The sequence below is a fragment of the Pleurodeles waltl genome, chromosome 10 (assembly GCF_031143425.1).
Source record: "Pleurodeles waltl isolate 20211129_DDA chromosome 10, aPleWal1.hap1.20221129, whole genome shotgun sequence".
NCBI classification, from domain to species: Eukaryota; Metazoa; Chordata; class Amphibia; order Caudata; family Salamandridae; genus Pleurodeles; species Pleurodeles waltl.
In genome coordinates, this window is record NC_090449.1 from 238,815,543 (window position 1) to 238,830,078 (window position 14,536).

The following is a 14,536-nucleotide window of genomic DNA, read 5'->3' on the forward strand; positions in this document are numbered from 1 at the left end:
TTTCTGAATTAGTTGAATATGGTGAAACTACTGCAGATACGGGATGTGGGGTCTGGAGGCTGCTCCCACTATTACCACAGGACAACTGGACATATGGTTACAGGGACTGGCAATGCTTCTGGTCCTGTCAATTTTTTCTCATTTTGCAGAATCATCGTCCCTGCACTTTGACCAGTCAGTACTGTACTTTAAGCCTGTCCTGATTGATTAGGGGCAACATTTGGGGTTGTCTATACTGGAGAGTACATGGCCATTGCCTGTCTCTGATTAAAATATTGCATAAGTGCTGTCATATTAGGCATTGATTCCATGTGAATCACTTTTGTACTCAGCAATAATTGATTCACAACTGGGCTTGTAATTTGCTGTACTGTAGCAACAACTGGAATTGCAGGATAAATTGTGGGCACCTGCATCACTGAAGTGACAGTGGTACTCGGAACAACCTGAGCTGGACTCTCTGAAACTGGAGCTGTGGGCACAGTTGGGGCTACGTTCCAAACTACTCTTTCAACTGTATGATATGGCAGGAGTCACTGTCATGTGCAGCAGTACATTTAATCTCATCTGCTTTCTGCTCTGTCTTGTCTCTCTGCTTATTTTTCATTTTAGTTTTTATACTACCATCCCCTTCTTCTGTTATAGCTGTATACATTTTTACTCCACCCAGCATGTCTGATCTCCAAATTTTCTGTTCCTCTTCCCAACAAGCTTCTGCAAGTGTCTTTTCTTCCCTCCTCCTTCTAATCTCAAATGTCAATGCTTCTGTTTGCCTTGCAACTAGTTCCCAAAATTCAAGAGCTTCAAATTGTGCGGGCTCGGAGGAGGCTTTAGTTTGCACAATACTATTCTCAAATTTTCTAACATCCTGCAATTAAAGGTTCCATAACATGGGGAAGCTAATGAACCCTCTTTCTCTGTACGTTTACGCCATTGTTTGATCCAAATGCATGCTGAAACTCCTCTTGCTTCTATCACCTCATATGCTGATGTTCCCTCAAGCGGTGTTGGTTCCCCCTCCCTAACTGGAATAAACACCTCTCCTTTCAGCACATTCTTAAAACTTAGAAGAAATTCATTTTTACACAATTTTCAAACCACAAATATGAATATCAAAGAAACTAATAAATAATTTCAATCCCACAATCCTTTTTGCAAGCTGTCCTGAACCCATAACAACACAGTACTGTCCACCAATATGTCTGCTCTTTCTCACTAGCCAATAAAATTCCAGCGCGGACCAAATGGCATCACATTCACTTCACTCAGCAGCTGCAAGTTCCTTCGTAACGGTCTCTAACACAACTCACGTGTACACTAAATGCAAAATATTGCAAGGACTAAAATGTTTTTTTTAAAAACATGCCTGCTCACCATGGGTAGGACTCAAACACTTTGAAAGCTGTATGGCTTAGATATCCGACTGTGGCTTTCGCAATTACACAAGACTTGACCAGCAAATCTCACCCTGATTGATACGCCACTCCACTCCTTCTCAGTTGAGCTTCCTCCTTCTGATGAGTTTTCTCTTGTAGGTTTGCCCAGTCTTACTGTTTAGTCATATTGCTCATTGTTTTTGTCCAGTTCGTGCCCCTTATCTGGTTAGGTGTTTCCCTGTTTGTGCCTGTTCGTTCGCCCAGCCCCTAAAGCCTTTTCCCGCTGTTTAACCTTCCTGCTTCTTTCACTCTCCTTTCACTGCGCCCTGCACTCCCCAGGACCTACTTAATGGCGGTTGCTGGGCAACCCCACTGAGCAGGTCCTGCACCTTTCTCCCCTTGATGACACTCGCTTTCCACTGAGCTTGCTTCTTCTGCTGTGTTTTCCCCTTTAGGTTTAACCAGTCTTATTGTTTAGTCTTATTGTTTAGTGTTCTTGTCCAGTTGGTGCCCCTTATCTGGTTAGGTGTTTCCCTGTTTGTTTGTTTCCTCCCGCTTGTGAGCCCAGTCCCCACTGCCTTTTCCTGCCATTCCACCTTCCTGCTCCTTTTGCACACCTTCCTCCCACTGCGCCCCACCCTCCCTAGGACCTACTTAATGGTGGTTGCTGCCAACTGTACAGAGGGCACGCTGCTGGCACGCCAAAGGCAAGCCTGTGTGCCCATCTGCACCTGGCCCGCGCCCAGTGCCAGGACCTCTGGATCTACAGCCGGGGAAACTGCACTCCTCCGAATTGATAAAAAAACTCAATCCACCCAAGGTTCCTTCTCCTGCCACAATTGTCGCTTCTCCTGCGATGTAGGAACCATCAATACCCCCATACAATGGACTCTGGCCATAAACCTCAACTCCATTGTGCACTACTCAACGTCCGATCCCTCTGAAAGCACATCGTAGGAATGTGGGAAACCCTCACCACCCTCGCTCCCGACATAATGTTCATCACTGAAACCTGACTCACTCAGCTTCTACACCAGACATTGCCATCGCAACTTCCCCCAGAAACAAGATGATCCACTGCAACCACCCCAACAGACACGGTGGAGGCATCGCCATCATCCACAGGGACTCCCTCCTCTGCACCACCCCAGACAACACAACACTGACCATGGAACACCTCAAATGTCAGATCAAAAACTTAATCACCCCCCTGGCAATAGAGTCCAACCCCTACATCTTCCTGGGGGACCTAAACTTACACCTAGAAGACCCAAACAACGCCAACTCCACCTCATGTCTCAAAAATATGAGCATCAGCACCCTCTCCCAGCTAGTCACTGCCCCCTCCCACAGCGCAGGACACATACTGGACCCCATCTTCTCCTTGAGCAATAGAGTCAAATTCTCCCACACCACCGAGGTAACATGGATGGACCACATCGTACACTTCACAATCGATCAACAGAGGACGCCTCAACTATACCCCCTACCCTCCCCTGCCGCAACTGGGGCAAAGTCATGGAATCTCCCTGGATTGCTGCCCTCAAGGACTCTACACCTATCTCCGCAGACACTGTTGAACGCCGGTCTCATCTGCTGCCGACCCTGTTGCCCCCCTTACAAACTCCACCAGCAGCAAAACCACCAAACAAGCCACATGGTTTACCCCAGAACTTCTGACCCTCAAACGCCACTGCAGGAAACTACAAAGACAATGGTGCTCCAACAGAACCCGTGCCAACTCTGATTCCTTCAGGTCGACCCTCAACAGCTACCACCACCGACTCAGGGAGACCAAAAAGAAGCACCCACATCAAGGCAAATGCCAGCCATGCCAAAGAACACTTCAGCATCGGCAGAGAATTCTCCTGCCCCTCCGCAACCGAGAACACGATCCACCCCTCTAAAGCCCTCTGCGATAAGCTCTCGGACTACTTCCACCACAAGATCTTCGACATCTACATTAGTTTCTATCCTCAGCCCACCGACCTTGACCTCCTCCCCACCCTAATCCACCTCACCCTGTCCCCACTGGATCACCGAATTAAAGCAGATCTCCACTGAAGACACCATCACCACCATGACCTCTATCCACTCCGGGTCCCCTGCAGACCCTTGCCCTCACCCTTTCTACATCCTAGGAAGAGAAGTAAACGGAGCATCCCTCACAGAAATCTTCAACACCTCCATCTCCACAGCCACCATCCCCAACACCTTGAAACACGGCCGAGGCTCAGTCCCTTCTGAAGAAACCCACAGCCGACCCCAACAAGCTCAAAATGCACCGATCCATCTCACTCCTCCCATTTCCCTCCAAAGTTTTGGAAAAGGCCATCAACCGCCAGCTCATGGACTACCTCGAACACAACAACCTGGCCGACCCACCCCAATCCGACTTCTGGCCAAATCACATCACTGAGGCCACCCTAATCGCAGCAACCAATGACATCTGAGGTCTCCTCGACCTTGGAGGAACAGCTGCCCTCATTCTCCTCGACCTATCTGCTGCTTTCGACACCGTCTCCCACCACACGCTCATCACCAGACTCCACAGCATATGCATCCAAGACAACGCACTTAACTGGATCTCCTCTTTCCTTTCCAGCAGTATACAGAGGATCTTCCATCCTCCCTTTGTATCCACCCCCAAAGAAATCATTTGTGGCATTCCCCAAGACTCCTCCCTCAGCCCCACCCTTTTCAAAGCCTACATGACCCCTCTAGTGGACAACGTACACTACCACGGACTCAATATCGTCTCCTACGCCGACGACACCCAGCTTGTCCTCTCCCTCACAGACAACGCCGACACCACACGAGCCAACTTCCAAAACACCATGAATTATATTGCTGCCTGGATGAGGACCACTGCCTCAAACTAAACTCAGACAAAATGGAAATCCTCATCTTTGGAAACAAGCCAACCCCCTAGGACAACTCGTGGTGGCTCGCCACCGTCAGCTCCCCTCCAACACCCCCTCAGCCACGCTCGCAACCTAGGGATCATCCTAGACACTGAACTAACCATGAAGCAACTGATCAACGCTGTCCCCTCTGCCTGCTTCCACATCCTTTGCATGCTCTGCAAGATTTTTCAATGGATCCCCATTTGTGCCAGAAAGTCAGTCACCAAGGCCTTCATCTCCAACAGCCTTGACTACAGCAACGCTTTTTACGCCGGAAGAACAAAGCAGCTCCTGAAGCACCTCCTGACCATCCAGAATGCCGCAGCTAGACTCATCCTTGACCTTCCCAGAAGAACCAGAATCACTCATTACCTCAGAGCTATCCACTGGCTCCCTGTACAGCAAGGATGCCTATTCAAGTTCCTCAATCACGCCTACAAGGCCCTCCACAACACAAGACCCGCCCACATCAACAACCACCTCACTTTTCACTGACCAACCAAAGAACCCTGCTCATCCACCCGCACACAGGCCCACATCCCTTGCATCTGCCGCAAACACTTCAGAGGCTGCTCCTTCTCCCACCTCGCTGCCAAGGCCTGGAATGGCTTCCACCTGCGCATCTCCTCCTCCCTGTCTAACTTTGGAAAACAGCTCAAGACCTGGCCCTTCAACCACCATCACCAGCAAGGTGAAGCCCGCAGCCTCACATCAGCCCCGGGAAACCCCCCGGGGTGACAAGTTTGTGTTCCACAAGACCTGATTGATTGATGGGGATCCTCCATGTGCACTCAGGATTCACCTAATACCAACCAACAACTCACATTCACTGAAGCAAAACTATTGGTATTGTCAATGGCGCTTCATGACCCATACCTCACTGCAGACAATAAATTAACCAAGTGTCTCCATACACTTGTCTGTTACCCATAGGTCTTAGGCCACAACGGACCCATCAACAACAACGCAGACATTTTTAAGCACAAAGTGGCACGATCATTTCAAGTACGATGACTCCACAGACACCTCATAGCATCACACTTCATGGCAATTTTAGCAAAAGCACCACAAGCGCAAAACCCTACTAATAAATATTCCGTAACACCTGTAACACAATGCTTTAATTTCACCAACCTCTCAACTAAGCAATAAATCACAATGTGGCCACGATTCTGAAACATCATCATTGATCAATCCAACAACAGATATGTCAATCCTAATGCTGAACAAAATCACTGGTACCCTTCCCCAGGGACATAACCGTCACTCTTCTACCAGAATCTCACTACTCTTAATACAATATTAATCAAGGAGAGATGACTTCACCCAATCAAACGATATGGTTCCCCTCCTCATGGGATGAAACCATTCCTCTGCCACCAGAATCGGTTAGCGAGCTTTCTCCTCTGGATCAGGATTCGAAAACGCTCACCTTGAGGTCGATCTTTGGACCCAGTAAGGAGCGTGGTTAATCTCATACAAACATTCCAATCTCAATTAACACATCAGCTCATTTAAACGCCATGACCAATATAGCCACAGAAACAAAACTCCAATCTGTAAAAGGTTTCAAAGCTTCATTATAACTACAGAGCCGAAGTAGCATAAACTGTGCACAAAATCAGATTATAAAAATAAAGAAAAACCATAGGCTGACTGATTCAACAAAACACGTTTAATCTACTCAATAGCAACACCATTAGGCATTCCAAACTAATTACACATACCAGCAATGAACAATTTGTGCAACAGAAACACATTTCCGATCATTTGTTGATGATATTAGTCAAGCCAATTTTACAACACAATATATCAAATTAGAAGGACAAGATGTAGGGATAACCTACTACTATCTCAAATTAGAATAAGCATGTGTGGGGATGGGCTAACAAATGCAGACAAAAGCAAAAAGAAAATCACGACAAAAATAATTTGGAAAAGTCATCTATCTCGGGCTAGATTAGCCTAACTAAATAAAAATAGGCAGGTGCCAGCATGCTATTCAACAAGGCAAGAGGACAATTAGCATTGCATTTAAATATACTTCTCCTAGGATCAGCTTATAAGTCAGGTTTGTCGACAAAACTGTGAATCTTCGCGAAGGTCCATTAGAAGCCGCAAGGGGGAAAGTGCAGAACACAATCTGAACATAGGAAACAGGAAAAGTCCAAGAGGACAAGTTAACAGTTCAAGATGCAAAGGGGCTCTGTTCTGGACAAGACTCAAGAGAGGGCTGCTTAAAACTTAGAATGTCCTTCCCTAGTCTAAAAGACTCTGAACAGTTTGATTAGTCAATTTGATGAGTCCACATTACGCAAAAAGGGCACTATCCAATTATCATTAGACGATGAGATGAGGCCTGGGTGAAGCCATCTCTCCTTCCGTGTGACACCGGCAATAGCTAGCAACTCTGTACATCACTTGATACATTCCAACATCTTCCCATGGCTCACAAAAGTTCCAATGGTTCTCATGAGACAGGACAGATTAAACATTAGGGTCTGTCTTGATTCCAAATCTCCAGCTCTCGGTGTACCATTATTAAGGTCAGTGGGGAAAAAACATACACACAATACAACAGAACTCTTAACTAGTTGTGTGAAACAACTTAATGGAAAAATTCTTGTTTGAGGAAAAGAAGATGGCTCGACATTTCATGTTACTATAATTTGAAAACTTTAGGCCTAGTTATGCGAACGCAAGATATTAAATGCATTAATATTGTCATTACTAAAACACACATAGGGGGTCATTACAACCCTGGCGGACGGTGTTAAAGCTGCGGTAATACCGCAAACAGGCCGGCGGACAAAAAAAGGGAATTATGACCGTGGCAGGAACCGCCAACATAGACAGCCACTTTAACACTCCGCCCGCCACGGCGGTACAGACAAGCAGTGCGGCGGTCACCGCCAACAGACAGGCGGGAGACAATGAACCGCCCACAGTATTACAACCCACCAATCCGCCACCTTTTCCGGGGCGGATTCACCGTGGATAAAAACATGGCGGAAACAGCTTTTGCAACGGGAAAACGCTCACCTTAATACACTCCACAAGAAAGGAGGCCACCATGGAGCCCGAACTACAAATACTCCCTGCGCTTGTCTTCCTGCTCCTCTACGATCACCAGCCACGTAGGCGCCGAAGACAACGGTGAGTACTGCACCTACGACATAGGGGAGGGGGGAGGCAAAAGCCAGGTGGACACACATGCAACACCCCCACCCCCAACTCGACCCTCACCCACTACAACACACACACCAATGCATTTCCAAACAGCACAGTAACAACCCACAACCCCCCGGAAGAATGCAAAGACAAAAGGAAATCAGTTCAACCATTGTAATGTATCAAACCACGGTAACCAAATATATACATATATATACACATTCCAGATTTTATACATTACTATTAGTAGTGCAGGTATGCACATATCAATGTCCATGGACCACTGGGCCCAAAATGCATGGGCGAGGCCCACACTAGATACCTGTCCACAAACGGAGAGAACACTGCAGGGGCATCAGATAGAAATACAACAGGCACCTCAGGGGGAAGGGAAGGGGGGGCACCACAGCCAGATTACAGCACCACGCCAGATCCACGACGGGGCTCCATGCCCCTTGATGTATCCTGGGGAGTGCAAAGCCACAGTCTCTCAAGTCTCTACAGTGGGTGGTTTGCCCACTGTACCATCCTGGGGAGTGCAAAGCCACAGTCTCTCAAGTGGATAACAGTCTCCACTGGTTCTGGAGGGGGACTGGTGCCCAGAGTGCATCACGCTCCCCATGACGGTCCCTGTTCCGTCACTGTCACAGCTGCACATGGGCTAACGCTGCTTGATTTGGCAGTCTTTTCCCTATTCAGCAGTGCTTTGCCCTGTTCAGCGGTCTTCACCATGGCGGTCTTTGCCCTGTTCAGCGGTGCTTGCCTTTGCTGCCTCTGACCTGTTCAGCGGTGCTTTGCCATGGCGGTCTTTGCCCTGTTCAGCGGTGCTTTGCCCTGTTCAGCGGTCTTCACCATGGCGGTCTCTGCCCTGTTCAGCGGTGCTGTGCCATGGCGGTCTTTGTCCTGTTCAGCGGTGCTTGACTTTGCTGTCTCTGACCTGTGCATTGGTGTGTGGCATGACGGTCCCTCATTGCCCAGCTGGGCTGTGGCTGCCGGGGCCCTCCAGGGCACTGACTCTGGCGGTGGTCTCCGGACCAGTGACGATACTGCTGCCCTCCAGGGCACTGACTCTGGCGGTGGTCTCCGGACCAGTGACGAGAGTGCTGCCCTCCAGGGCACTGACTCTGGCGGTGGTCTCCGGACCAGTGACGACAGTGCTGCCCTCTGGGGCATGACTCTGGCGGTGGTCTCTGGACCAGTGACGATACTGCTGCCCTCCAGGGCACTGACTCTGGCGGTGGTCTCCGGACCAGTGACGACAGTGCTGCCCTCCAGGGCACTGACTCTGGCGGTGGTCTCCGGACCAGTGACGATACTGCTGCCCTCCAGGGCACTGACTCTGGCGGTGGTCTCCGGACCAGTGACAACAGTGCTGGCGGTGGCGTCCCGGCCGCCGGGGAGGATGGCGCCCTTCTCCGCCGTGCTGCTCTGACCAGACTTTGAAGACTTCTTCTGCCCCTTCACCACCTTGGGAGGAGTCACAGCTGACTCGGCACTCCCCCCGGGACCCCTGTGAGCAGTTTTGCTGGCAGGAGTCTTCACCCTGTCCTGCCGGCTACTTTCCAACTTAAGGTGCTTTACAGGGGGTGGACTGGCAGTGCTTTGGCTTCGTGTCACACTGGCTGCCCTGGTGGCCGGTGCACTCCACACACCTTTAACACGCACCACTGGTACTGGACTTTTTTTGGCTGAGGTGCTACTACGGGTCCTATGAATTGGAGGGGTGGGGGTGGTGGCAAAGAGGTCAACGTTGCTGAGAAAGAGTTTCTGACGAAAACTGGGATGGGTAGCTGGAGGGGGTCTGGGAGTGGAGGAAGAGGAGGTGGTTGTAGGAGGTGTAACTCTGGTGATCTGAGTGCAGGTGTAGGTACTGGAGGCTGTCGTGAGGTGGATGGATGTTGGGTGTGTGGGTGCCCGCGTTTGTGTACTTTGGGAGGGGGCGTCACAGACACACTGGGTGTGGACACAGGGGACGTGTAAATGGTAGTGGGGGTGGTGAGAGCAGGTGAGCGGGGTGTGGTGCTGGGTGTTCTGGTGCGAGTCCTAGTGCCTGTAGATGTAGTGCATGCAGGTGAGAGTGTAGACGACACTGGGAGGGAGGAGGGAGACGACGAGGAGGGGGACACAGTGGAGGCAGTGGATGTTGTTGTGTCTGTATGTGGGTGGTGCTTGTTTGAGTGCCTGTGGGTTGTGTGGTGCTTATGTTTGCCGGAGCTACTTTTGTGTGTTGAGGTGTATGCATGCTTGTCTGATGGTGTGCTTGGGATAGGCTGGGGTACAGGGGACTGGGTCTGGGTGGAGGAAGTAGGAGGGGGGAGGCTAGACACAGGGACAATGGCTGCCATCAGTGCTGAGGCCAGAGATTGCAGGGTTCGATGAAGGGCAGCCTGACCAGAATGAATGCCCTCCAGGAATGCATTACCGTGTTGCAACTCCCTTTCTACACCCTGGATGGCATTCACAATGGTAGACTGCCCAACAGTGAGTGACCTGAGGAGGTCAATGGCCTCCTCACTGAGGGCAGCAGGGGTGACTGAGGCAGGGGCTGAGGTGCCTGGGGCGAAGGTGATGCCCACCCTCCTGGGTGAGCGGGCACAGAGCGAAGGCTGAGGGTCTGCTGGGAGGGCGGTGCTGGTAGGGGAGGTGGCGGCTGTACATGTAGAAGTGGGGGACACAGATGGTGCCGCCACCACAAAGGAGCTCCCATCGGCGGACGAGTCCGTATCGCTGTTTGGTGATCCGGTGACCGACGTGAAGCTCCCCTCGCCCTCCGTCCCACTAGTGTATTCAGAGTCTGTGGTGTGGCCCTCCATGGCCATGTGGGATGCAGCTCCCTTGTGGTCCGGTGCCACTGTACCTCCGCCTGATGATGCTGATGCACACAAGAACAGGGAGAGCACAAAAAGGGGGGGGGACAGAAGAAAGACAGGTTGAGGGCATGGCTTACCGCTACCGTTGGCAGACAATACAGACACAGCAGCCCCCTGCACTACGCCGTGTTCTTGGCCTCTACAGATGCAATTCCTGGGATCTGGCCTACATGGCTATGGTGGACATCTGCACACATAGATGACACAGGGGCATGTATACCTGTCATTGGCACTCTACAGAGGTGGGGTGGAGTGCCACCTGGCCTGCATTCCGGAGGGGCCTAGCCTACGTAACCCGCCCTGGCCTAGGGAAACCCACATCCCTCCTCCCCCACCCAGACCCCTCCACTGGGCATAAAGTCAGCTGAATGAGAGTGTACTCACCCCCTTGTGTCTGCTGTGATGCCCTCAAGCGCCCATCCAACTCCGGGTAGGCCACCGCCAGGATCCGGAACATCAGGGGGGTCATGGTGCGACGGGCACCCCTCCCACGTTGGGAGGCCATCCCCAGCTGAGCCTCCGCCGTCTTCTTGCTCCAGCGGCGAATGTCCTCCCATCTTTTACGGCAGTGGGTGCCCCGTCTCTGGTGGACCCCCAGGGTCGGGACGTCCTTGGCGATGGCACGCCAAATGTCCTTCTTCTGGTGGGCGCTGACCTACATGACATGTACAGGGGAAGAAGAGAAGTCATTACCAACTGCACCGTCGAAGTGAGTGGCCCCCATCCCTACCCTTGCCATGTGGCACATGCATTTACAGTCCTTCATGTTCGCTGAACTCTGCCCCCTTCCTACTGACATCCAGCCCTCTCCACCCAGCATAGTCCATACAACGTGCTACCTGTGTACTTACCTGTTGGTCTGGAGGACCGTAGAGTAGCGTGTACTGGGGGAGGACCCCGTCAACTAGCTTCTCCAACTCCTGAGCAGTGAAGGCAGGGGCCCTTTCCCCAGATGCAGCAGCCATTGTCTCTTCCAGACCGAGGTCACAGCAGCACTTGCAGTGTAGGTCCTCTCCTGTCGAATATCAGGTATCGAGTGATTAAACAGATAGAAAATGGCAGTCACGTCCGCGGCGGTGACGTCCGCGGCGGTGCGTATCATCACCGCCGGCGCACTTCATCATTGGCTCCTGGGACCCATAGGGTCCAATGTTAACCAATTCAGCATTGTGCCGCGGTCTACGACCGCCTACCGCGATGGTGTACAACGCCAGCGCAGATACCTCACATCCCATTGTCCCAGTTTAGAGGTCAGGCAGCCGCCACGTCAGGGGCCCACATGGCTTCATTTACTACTGCGTCACACATACCTAGGCCTACACTCAACACACATACAGGAAGAGTTTTGTATTTGGTGTTGTGTTCTGTGTAGCTGTGGGTACATACCTGGGAATTTGTTGACTCTGTGGTCGCTGTTGTTCTTCTTAGGCACCGTCAGCTGGGACATTTGAGGAGATGGCGGAATCCTCTGGTGTACCGACCGCTGGTTGACCTGTTAACAATGGAGGAGCGACATTTGATCATCATCTACAGGTTTGACCGTGCCACAATCCAGGAACTGTGTACCCAGTTGGAGCCAGACCTGATCTCACCTATCCGCCATCCCACAGGAATCCCCCCTGAAGTGCAGGTGCTATCTGTGCTCCATTTCCTTGCAAATGGATCATTTCAAACAACTGTGGCCATGGCATCAGGGATGTCCCAGCCTATGTTTTCCAACGTGTTGTCCAGAGTGTTGTCTGCCCTGCTGAAACACGTAAGGAGCTACATCGTTTTCCCTCAGGTGGAGGATTTGGCTACAGTGAAAGGTGACTTCTATGCCCTTGGACATATCCCCAACATCATAGGTGCTATTGATGGCACCCATGTAGCTCTGATCCCCCCCCACAGGAGTGAACAGGTGTACAGGAACCGGAAGAGTTGTCATTCCATGAATGTACAGATAGTATGTTTGGCAGACCAGTACATCTCCCAGGTAAATGCTATGTTCCCTGGCTCAGTGCATGACGCCTACATCCTGCGGAATAGCAGCATCCCTTATATGATGGGTCAACTCCAGAGGCACCGGGTGTGGCTATTAGGGCACTCTGGTTACCCCAACCTGTCATGGCTATTGACCCCAGTGATGAATCCCAGGACCAGGGGAGAGGAACGCTACAATGAGGCCCATGGGGCGGACTACAAGGGTGATCGAATACACCTTCGGCCTCCTGAAGGCCAGGTTCAGGTGCCTCCATATGACAGGTGGTTCACTATTCTACTCACCAAGGAAGGTGTGCCAGATCATCATCGCCTGCTCGATGCTTCACAATCTTGCTTTGCGACGCCAGGTGCCTTTTCTGCAGGAGGATGGTCCAGATGACGGTGTTGTGGCAGCTGTGGAGCCTGTGGACAGTGATGAGGAGGAAGCTGAGGAAGAAGACATAGACAACAGGGAGTCAGTCATACAGCAATATTTCCAGTGACACACAGGTGAGAACAATTTTTTTTACTATTACATTCACTTGCACACTTCTACCTCTATCCTGTCTGTCAATTAGTAGCAGTATTTGGTAAGTGAGTTGTACCTTTCCATTACGGTTTCACAGGTGTGGTTACCAACGTGTGTCATCTGCTTGCATCCTTCATGGACTTGTGATGTGTGACATAGGTATGTTGGCATTACAATTGAAAACACATTTTGACACTGTCATTGCTAATACACATTTTCAAAACCACAGACTGACTCCAGATTGTTTTGTGGTTCAAGGGTGTTTATTTAAGTGCTAATCATTGGAGGGGGTGGCAAAATGGCGATGGGTGATGGTGGAGTCCAGTCTATTAGTCACACAGGTGCACTGCCCATATGGGCATAGGAAGTGGAGCTGGGCCAGTTCCAATCTGGACAGGGTAACAAAGTGGGACAGTGGGAGGACAATCAGGGTGGTCTCATTTCCTGGCGGGGTCTTGCCATCTTGCTCTGTCCTGTTCCTGGATCTCAGGGACCGCAGCTGCACCTGTGAGCCAAATAGCTGTGGCTCTACCCGGATGATTTCCTCCACCATAACCCTGAGCTCCTCCTCGGAAAACCTGGGGTGTCTTTGGCGTGACATGGGGTGGTGTGGGTGATGTGTGGGGTGGTGTATTTGTTGATGAGTGTGGTGATGTGTAGTGGTGTGTGGTGTTTTGTGCGTGGATGTTGTGTGGGTGATGGTGTTGTGTGCCTCTATGTGGTGGGGTTGTCTATTGCTGTGCTCTCTCTGTCGCCTTCATCTCGAGTTTTTGGTCGTAGGGGTTTGTGGGTGATGTGGGTGTGTGTTTTATATTGTGTTGGGTGTATGGGTGTGGTGTGTGTATGTGTATCAGGTGTGTGTATTTTGAATTGTCCAATGTGGCGGTGTTTTGGAGATGTGTGTATTTTGAGCGCGGCAGTGTGTACCGCCAATGGAATACCGCTGTTGAAAGACCGCCGCGTGGATTCGTGGGTCGTGATAGCATGGGCGTGTTTCTGTTGGCGTGACGGTGGAGGTTTTGTTTTCGCCAGTTTAACACTGACCTTTGGTGTGGCGAACTTGTGTGGGTGTCTGAATTTCGGCGGTTTACGGAATGTGTGTCATAATAGCTGTGGCGGAATTCCGCGGCCGTGGCGGTGTATTGGCGGTCTTCTGCATGGCGGTAAGCGCCTTTTACCGCCAATGTTGTAATGACCCCCATAATATGTAAACTTACAAATTCATCATTATTAATATATCATAAAATATGCAAAGCATTTCAATATTAATTGAAATCTTTGTTAACGCATTACATTACATATAACAAAGATGTGCATTTATTTTTCTACGCACATGTGACTTTCATCTAATTAATCATAATTCAACATAAATCATTTATGTCTACTCATAATAATTAATTCTAATTAATAGTATATTTCAACATTGTTAAATTATGTTAGCATTTAATCAGTTCTGGCAGGCACAACGTCTGCCATTGCAGGCACAATTTACACCACACATTAAAACATGCCTATGTTGAGTTTTTGAATCAAATAGAAATTTGCCTAGTGCTGACTAATGTGCCACTAAAGCATTACTAACATTTACACTCCAACAACAGTGCTGAAGTTGCAGACCCAGAGCCTGCCAAGCAAGGCTGTTTTTTGACCTCCTTGGTCCTTGGTCACTGTCTCTCGCTGTTACTGTATGCGTTCTCAAGTGCAGGCTGACAGTCACCTTTG